Genomic DNA, 9,339 nt, shown 5'->3' with positions numbered 1-9,339 from the left:
GTAGCCTTGGGGTGTAATTGAAAACAAATATTCACATCCACCCTAATGATGGTACCCATGGATGTCCTGGCTCTTCAAGAAAACCCCTGGTTTTTGTAATTTTACACTTTTCAGTAAAAATCATTTTTGAAATGTTTCAGTAAATGTTTAAATGTTTAAAAGTTTAAATGCTTTAATTTTGTGAGATATATACATTAACTTGCAAATTAAAAATCTGCCTGTAATTTGGATAATGTGGAGTTTATTAAATAGTTCTGCAACTATCTCTACTATTCTGCTAACAATTAAAAATCCATATGATACCTACAAAAATGTACATTTTACAAATGACATGGAAACTATTCTATTTACCTTAATTTAATCTTCAGCAAAAATCCATCACAAGAGTTTCTATTTGTATCTGTCTCTCACACACACATACACTTGCTATGTTAATCTGCTATTGCCACTGAAACAAATTAGCACAAACTGAATGGCTCAAAATAACACAAATTTATTATCTTATTTCAGAAGTCTGACACAGGTCCCACTGAGCTGAAACAAGGTGTTGGCAGAACTGTGCTCCCTCCTGGAGGTCCTGGAGAAGAACCTGTTTCCTTGCCTCTTTTAGCCTCCCACATTCCTTGGCTTGGGCTCCCCTTCCACCTTTGAAGCCAGCAACCTCATCATTCCCACTCTGCCTTTTCCATATTCCTTCCCAGATGTGGACTTTCTTCTACCTCCGTCTTCTACTTCTAAAGACACAGCCCCACCTGAATCATTCAAGATAATCTCCCCATTTTTAGGCCAGTTTATTAGCAACCTTAACTCTGTCTGCAACACTAACTCCCCATTGCCACATACCATAACATATTCACAGGTTCTAGATATTAGGAGACAGACATGCTGGGGGGGTGGGGGGAGGACATTATTCTGCCTGTCACACTCTCCTACAACTAAACCAAAAGAAAACCAGAGAGAGAGGTCATTTCCTCTCCATAAAGCACTAAGACCCAAACTGTAGATTGATGCGTATGGTAACAAAGTCATGAGTGTTTAAGTCTACCAACCAACCAAGTTCCATATTGCACTTCAAGCCTCAGGGAACACAAGTGATGTAAAGAGAGTGTATACTTAGGCTCATCCCTTAACTCATAGTTTGAAGATGTAAACATACTCCATAACCTTCTGGGGGGTCACCTTTTTATAGCAACAATAACAACAATTAACATTTACTGAGTCCTTCCAATGTGCCAAACAAAGTGTTCAGTGTTCTTCATGTGCATTTCCTACACACCCACTCATCTTTGAGGAGCCTCAGGCAAGAGACACTCTTAACTTACCAGAGTCTCACGGAAACTTAGTGTGAAGAGACAGTATTCAAATCCCAGACTGTGTGACTTCACACCCTGCACTTTAAACCATCACGCAAAAGTCCATCTTCTTTTTTTTAACCCACATACATTTTGCAAGAATTCATTCCCTAATTGACTGTTATGATTTCAGGGTTAAAGAAAAAGGGCAACTAGCTGGAATGATCCCGTCCCTCCAGCCAATCTTGCCACTCTCCTGATCTCTCCTCTCTGGGAGAGAATAGAGAAAACAAAGGGGAGAGGAAGAGTCATGGTCCATGAGAGAAACGAGAGAGACAGAGATGGAAAGAAAGAATGGAAGTGAGATCTAACAAAAGGTGTTCAGGAATGGCTTTCACTTGCTCAAAGGAAGCAGGACAAATTAAAGCCTTCCTAGGGAAGAACTGTAAGACCGGTTCATTGCGCTTCATGCTACCTTAAACCCCAGTTGTCATAACACAATGTAAGATAGAGAATGCTCTGGTAACTTCCTCTGAGTGCAAAAAGTGTCCGTCCTAAAATACAAATAACTCTAAACAGATAACACAGTAGGAGTAAGAATAAAATACACCAAAAAAAAGAAATTGGGATATAATTAATTGAAAAGTGAGAATTTAAGACACCAAGGATACTGAAACAATGTCTGAGTTTAGCGCATTCTATAAAAAATGTATAACTCCCAGGAAACTGTCTAAAGCCAGAACAGAGAGTGATGAAGGCTTATTTTATCTGACCAGAATGGACTATCCTAACACAGACACACACACACACACACACACACACACACACACACACACACACACATTTTAATAAGTACCACTGAGCACTTCTTAGGTGCAGTACATGAACTATTTAATTTAATCTCCACAATAACCCCTATCCATCAGAGTGAGTATTAAGCTCAGTTCACATTTGTGGGAATTGAGGCCTGAGGGTTGGCAGCAGATGGCAGAAGCAAAATCTGAACTTGAAGCTGTTAACTAAAACATTCATCAGCATAAATGTAGACTAATCTTCGCATGGACTGTATCTATAAAATGTAAAGTCTTGCAATTAATGTTTATTTCTGAGTTCATCTAGGGACAGAAGTATCCCTGTTAGGCAAGGCTTTTTTATTGAGCCCTTGTGACCTCCTAACAACCCCATTGGTCTCCCCTCTCTCAAGACCTGTGGGATCATGGCTGAGGGTAGACATGGAGTGTTTACAACCACCACTACCCTCTACCCTCAATTGTGCACTGAAGCTTATAGATTATGAAGCTCATATGAGCACATTATATGCCAATTCCACAGCTCATGGAGGTACACTGTACCCAGATTACATAGTTTGTGTGCATATAGCATGCAGATTACATAGTTCATGTATGTACATTACATACAGATTATACAGGTCACATATGTACATTAACTCATTCACTCCCAACAATAGCCCTATTAATTACAGGTAAGATTGTTAGCCCCATTTTAATGATAAGAAAATTGAGACCAAGAAATTGAGACCAAGAGGTTAAGATTGCCTAGAGTGTTAGTAGCAAAGCAGGGTCTTTAACACCCCGGGCCAAAGTCCCTTCCACTAATTCACACCGTAACAAAGATGTGGAAAAGGTACAACATCGTCAGGGTGATTTTTAAAAGGGGCACGGAAACTAGAAGCATAGAAAAAGCAATAATTCCTGGGGTGCCTGGGTGGCTCAGTCAGTGAAGCGCCTGCCTTTAGCTCAGGTCATGGTCCTGGGATCCTGGGATTAAGTCCTGCTCAATGGGGAGTCTGCTTTTCCCTCTTCCTCTGCCCCTTTCCCCTGCTTGTGCTCTTTCTCCTGCTTTCTCTCTCTCTCAAGTAAATAAATAAAATCTTTAAAAAAAAAAAAAAAGAAAGAAAGAAAGAAGGAAAGGAAAGGAAAAGCAATCATTCCTAACCAAAAGAAAGGAGAGAATACAGAAAGAATAAATCCAATTTTCCTAAACCAAAAGCCAAGCCATGAATAGTAAATAAGCAAGAAAATATGTAAGAAGAACATCACCCACAAAGGGAATGCAAGTTGGTGCAGCTTCTTTGGAGAACAGTGTGGAGATTCCTCAAGAAATTAAAAATAGAACTTCCCTATGACCCTGCAATTGCACTACTGGGTATTTACCCCAAAGATACAGATGTAGTGAAAAGAAGGGCCATCTGTACCCCAATGTTTATAGCAGCAATGGCCACGGTCGCCAAACTGTGGAAAGAACCAAGATGCCCTTCAACGGACGAATGGATAAGGAAGATGTGGTCCATATACACTATGGAGTATTATGCCTCCATCAGAAAGGATGAATACCCAAGTTTTGTAGCAACATGAACGGGACTGGAAGAGATTATGCTGAGTGAAATAAGTCAAGCAGAGAGTCAATTATCATATGGTTTCACTTATTTGTGGAGCATAACAAATAGCATGGAGGACATGGGGAGTTAGGAGAAGGGAGTTGGGGGAAATTGGAAGGGGAGGTGAACAATGAGAGACTATGGACTCTGAAAAACAATCTGAAGGGTTTGAAGAGGTGGGGGGTGGGAGGTTGGGGGAACCAGGTGGTGGGTATTAGAGAGGGCACGGATTGCATGGAGCACTGGGCGTGGTACAAAAACAATGAATACTGTTATGCTGAAAATAAATTTTAAAAAATGATTTAAAAAAAAGAAGGAGAACATCACCCACAAATATTAAGAGGAGCAACCTAGTAATAAATTTGCAAAGATACTACAAATGCACATGAAGCCATGTTAATACATGTGTGAAATCTGCAGCCAGTGGTTAAGTAGGGGATGGCCCCCGGGCCCCTGTGCCACTGACACTGGACAACCTCAGGCAAATCTATCTCCTTTTACTGTGTAAATTCTTTTAGCTGTAATAGAGATTCCATCATAGTACTTACTTGTCCATAAAAAAGGTTAAGAGCCTTGAACAAAAGAATATTTTAGCCACCTATATGATTGGTCTACTTCCTGTCTAAAATCAGACTGATTAGGACATGTATCAAACATGCATGGTCTAAGACAGCATACTCAACACTGTGCTAATAATAAAAGCCTGTAGAAAAGGTCAACGCAGCACATGTGTACTGAGGACACCATAAGAATAAAAAATAAACTGAATTTTATGACAATATCTTCTTTTACATGGCAGAAAACCATCACTGTGCTACTCCTCAAATATCCTTGCGTATTTCATAAAATCATTCTTCTGCAAAAAAAAATAATAATAATAATGAGTAAACCACCATTGTCTCTCTTCTAGACCAGCTGACCCCTACACATTTATTCTTACTCTCATGCATCTTCCACAAGGCATGGCACGGCACTCCCCCACTTAAAATCTTTCTGTAAGAAACTCTTATGTTTCAGATCAAAATACTCAGGGTCGGGAAAGCCCAGAACATACCAGTACCTGAGTGCATCCAACTTCATCTCATCACCATTCCCCCTTGCTCTCTCGGCTCCTATCCCTTAAAGCAAGTATACGTTAAGGTGTTTTTTGTTTTTTGTTTTTTTTAAACAGGAAGCATTATTCTGGTGAACCAAACAAATAAATGGTTGGATTTCAGGCACCAAAAACTGTCAAGTGGGAAAGAATCCTGGAGCACAAGGACCTTCCCTCAACCCTCCGTACACTGACCATGTCACAACATGAACCACACTGCACTAGAGGTAAAAGCTACCAAGACAGACTTCAGCAAAAGGCATGACATGAGGTCTCAGCAAACCAACATCACAGTTACTCAAAACATCTCCTTAAATGGCCAAAGAAAGGAATGCCCCACGAGCACTGAAACTAATGTGCAGGTTGATTCGAGGATTATCAATGACAACAACCTTTGTATGAGGGATTTATCTGTTACCTATCATGTTCATCAGACTAAGATGATAAAAAGGAGGAAAAAATGAAATCGTTTCAGTCTTACACTAGCATTCCCCACCCAGTGGTGAGATCTGTTTGTCTTCCGCAGCCTTAAATGAACAAAATCCCCTCAACAGGCCCGGTGGACTGCCAAAGGCAGGGCAGGAGGACTTGGGGATCTGTCTAAAGCCAGACTTAGCCCAGATTGTCCTGGCACTCCTTTCTAAGAAGCTATCTGGCTGGATCATCTCTTAACTGCTCAGAGAGGTTTGGTGGCAGCTGGAAAAGGAAACTGGGAAAAGGGAGGGGATGGGCCTCCTTTTTTGAAACGTGATAGTGATGAGACTGAACTCCCAGTATCATGGGACAGGCCAACCTATTCTCCCCAAGCTCCACGATGAGGGACTGAATGACAAATCTGTCACTCAAATGAGGATGACTTCATCGCTACCGGGTGAAAAGATCCCAGCCTCCAGGAAAACATGGCTTTCTTTGTTGGTGGTAACGCTGAACTGTTCCATGTCTCCCTGAGATCTGGCAACTCTGAATTCAGGGTCTAAATGAGTAAAGGTCAGTAACTGCTTCTAAGAACCCCCAGCACAGACCCTCACATAACAGTCTGCGTCACTGGCAGAGTGACTGCAGTGACCCAGACAGTGCAGACTACAAAACACAAAGCAAAACAAAACCTTCATATCCATAGGCTGAAGGATGCTTGAAGGCAGGAGCTGTGTCTTATCGGTCTAGTCCAGAGCACCTCTAAAGGGAACTCTCAATAAAATAAGTAATTACATTAATTAAATTAGGGGATTCTTAATGCTAATTATGTGTGGCTATGGAGTTTAAGTAGCAATGGAATCAGATAGGTCAAGGGTGGGAGGAAAAAAGGAACAGAAACGTTTTAAACATAGCTGGCTATTCGCAGACAAACAAATGCATGAACTGACATCCCACAAGTGCAAAAATGTTAGTGAATCCCAAGCATCAGCTTTATGATTTAAAAAAAAAAAAAAAAAACAGAAAAAGTAGAAACGCTAAGGAGCTGTACAACAATGTCATGGAATCCTTCTGGTAGTCCTGGCTCTGCTATTAGCTGGCCAAGGGCCCTTGCTCCAAGTACTCCCCTTCTTTATTTTCCTGTCTCTAAAGTGATGGGTATGAGACAGGTGATAAATATGGTTCATTTTGAAGTCCAATGTTGTGTCCCTACAAAACATGAAAATCCTACACATCTTACTGGTAACTAAAGGCCAATGAGAGAATGAACCACCATTGGATCCTAACTTTTTCTATTTATATGCTCCTTTAGCGAGCTAATGAAAGCTTAACTTCCTCTCTGAAGAGTAAACATAGGAACGTGCAGAGACTATTCTGCACACACTTTCAGCGATGTTTACTAACTTCCACTAAACTCTCCATTGAATTCCAAGTGAAAAATCTCAGCTTAGAATGAAGCATTGTCTTGTTTTTTCACCTGGGTAATTTTCACCTGGGATACGGAAGCTTTAAGAGCTTCAGCATCGATGGTGAAGCAAGGCTGACATAAGGCATTTTGTTACAGGATGAACAAGAAGAAGAACACCACACTCCTTGGGAAGCATTCTTGCCAAAAGTGTCAGACATGAATCTAATTAAGCCTATAGCTCAAACTACTACCTTACAAGACATACAGGGGTCAGGGAGAACATTTTTTTTAAAAAACACCATGGGGATGCGATCAGCACAATCTAGAATTTGGGGGGGTGCCTGGGTGGCTCAGTGGGTTAAGCCTCTGCCTTCGGCTCAGGTCATGATCTCAGGGTCTTAGGATCAAGCTCCGCGTCGGGTTCTCTGCTCAGCAGGGAGCCTGCTTCCTCCCTCTCTCTCTGCCTGCCTCTCTGCCTACTTGTGATCTCTGTCTACCAAATAAATAAATAAAATCTTTAAAAAAAAAAAAAAAGAATCTAGAATTTGGGAACTTCTACAGGATTTGTCTTTCCTTTCCAGCCATTCTTTCTGACTCCATTACTTGGGACCACCTGGTCCCTCTCAATCATGACAGCCCCTCAAGTATCCACTCCATTAGAGAGCTTATTTTTAACCAGACCCCGCCACCGTCATCTTCCTTCTTCTTCTCTGTATCTCACATAGTCTGTTTGACATAATCCATAGAGCAGTAGTGGAACTTCCCAAGACCAAGGTTAATAAACATTTATGGAAGGTCCACCACAGCCCTCTATAAACTGAAAATAGTATTGAAGACTTAAAGGTGAGCAGGCCAGAGCCTGGGCCTTTCAGCTTCCTTACTATTAAGTCCTGGGGTAACCAGGCAGTTGCTTGACGTGCAGTAAATGCGCCAAGCATGTCTTTTGTTTCTTATATTCTTATATAACGAAATTGCTCAGGAATATGCTAATACGGAGTAAGACCTCAATGAATACTTATGACCAGATTTTACTGAATTGAAATCTGCTTTCTCTTTCTTTATTCTGCTCTCTTCTCTTCAAATTTCCTAACGCTGCCCATAAGGCCACACATGCTCTTTGTCTGTGGTCACTATGAGGCTCTGTCTACCTCTGCATCCTCATCTAATTCTTTGTTGCTTTTCAAAATCAGATCATGAAGAGTTTCCAACAAGGTGGTCTTATCACCTACCATTTGAGAAAACTTCCTTCGATGACCCTGAAATTCTTTTTGCCTGTGTGTATTTTTATTATTTCTCCTTGTACATCAGTCAATACATACACATATTATTTGGAAGCACCTTACACTGGCTTGCCTTCCCCTCCTAGTCTAGAATACTATATGGAATACTTCTTCACTTAAACCTTCTACCTGTTGGCCATGTTTTCCTGGAAAAGTCAAAATATGAAAAAACTTTATTTTTATTTGGCCACAGTTTGATAAACTTAGGTACTTCTAGGATGTCTGGTCTGCCTGCACAGCAGGCACTATGTTTTATTTCTATAAGTGTCTAATCTTGTTATGTAGCCCTCCAAGTCACAGGATAATGACATAGCAATTTTGCCTGAAGATCTACTCATTTGTTCTGAAGTGCCATGCAGAGTCAAATTTCTATTTGGGGATTGTTCTGGCCGTACTTCTCTCAATCTAAAGAAAAGGTGCCTAGGGAAAATCTCAGTGATGGAATGATTGTCTTTAAAAGGCACACACACACTGTGCTCCCAGAAAATGACAGCCAATGGCTGTCAGGCTCCCTTCTGATCCCCTAATGCCCACATGCAATCCCCTTCATTCACTCTCTGCCCAAGCTCTCCTGCAAAATATCCATCCCCTTTAGCAACTACATCTCAGTTCATCAGAAAGATGAACCAAATGCGAAAGTTACAAATCTTTTAGCTGTCAAGTCATACAAAGAAGAATAATTTAGAAACAGTTTGAACCCCATAGAAATACAAAAAATATTCATGAAACTGGATCATAGGTGAAATGCTCATTGATCAGAAAAATGAGTAGGTGTTGGGCATCTATTAAGAAGACGATTGAGGGGCACCTGGGTGGCTCAGTGGGTTAAAGCCTCTGCCTTCGGCTCAGGTCATGATCCCGGGGTCCTGGGATCGAGCCCCACATCGGGCTCCCTGCTCAGCAGGGAGCCTGCTTCCCTTCCTCTCTCTCTGCCTATCTCTCCACCTACTTGTGATCTCTGTCTGTCAACAAATAAATAAAATCTTTAAAAAAAAAAAAGAAGGAGATTGAGCCTTTATCGCTTGAGTTCTTTAAAAATCAGTTTAAGGAGAGGAGTCAAGATGGCGAAGTAGCAGGCTGAGACTACTTCAGGTAGCCGGAGATCAGCTAGATAGCTTATCTAAAGATTGCAAACACCTACAAATCCAATGGGAGATCGAAGAGAAGAAGAACAACAACTCTAGAAACAGAAAATCAACCACTTTCTGAAAGGTAGGACTGGCGGAGAAGTGAATCCAAAGCGACAGGAAGATAGACCGCGGGGGGAGGGGCCGGCTCCCGGCAAGCGGCGGAGCAACGGAGCACAAAATTGGGACTTTTAAAAGTCTGTTCCGCTGAGGGACATCGCTCCAGAGGCTTAACCGGGGTGAAGCCCACGCGGGGTCAGCGCGGCCTCAGGTCCCGCAGGGTCACAGAAGGATCGGGGGTGTCTGAGTGTCGCAGAGCTTACAGGT

This window comes from Enhydra lutris, unplaced genomic scaffold (genome assembly GCF_002288905.1).
Source record: "Enhydra lutris kenyoni isolate GAN:26980312 unplaced genomic scaffold, ASM228890v2 scaffoldscaffold26, whole genome shotgun sequence".
Classification (NCBI taxonomy): domain Eukaryota; kingdom Metazoa; phylum Chordata; class Mammalia; order Carnivora; family Mustelidae; genus Enhydra; species Enhydra lutris.
Note: the sequence above shows the minus strand (reverse complement) of the source record.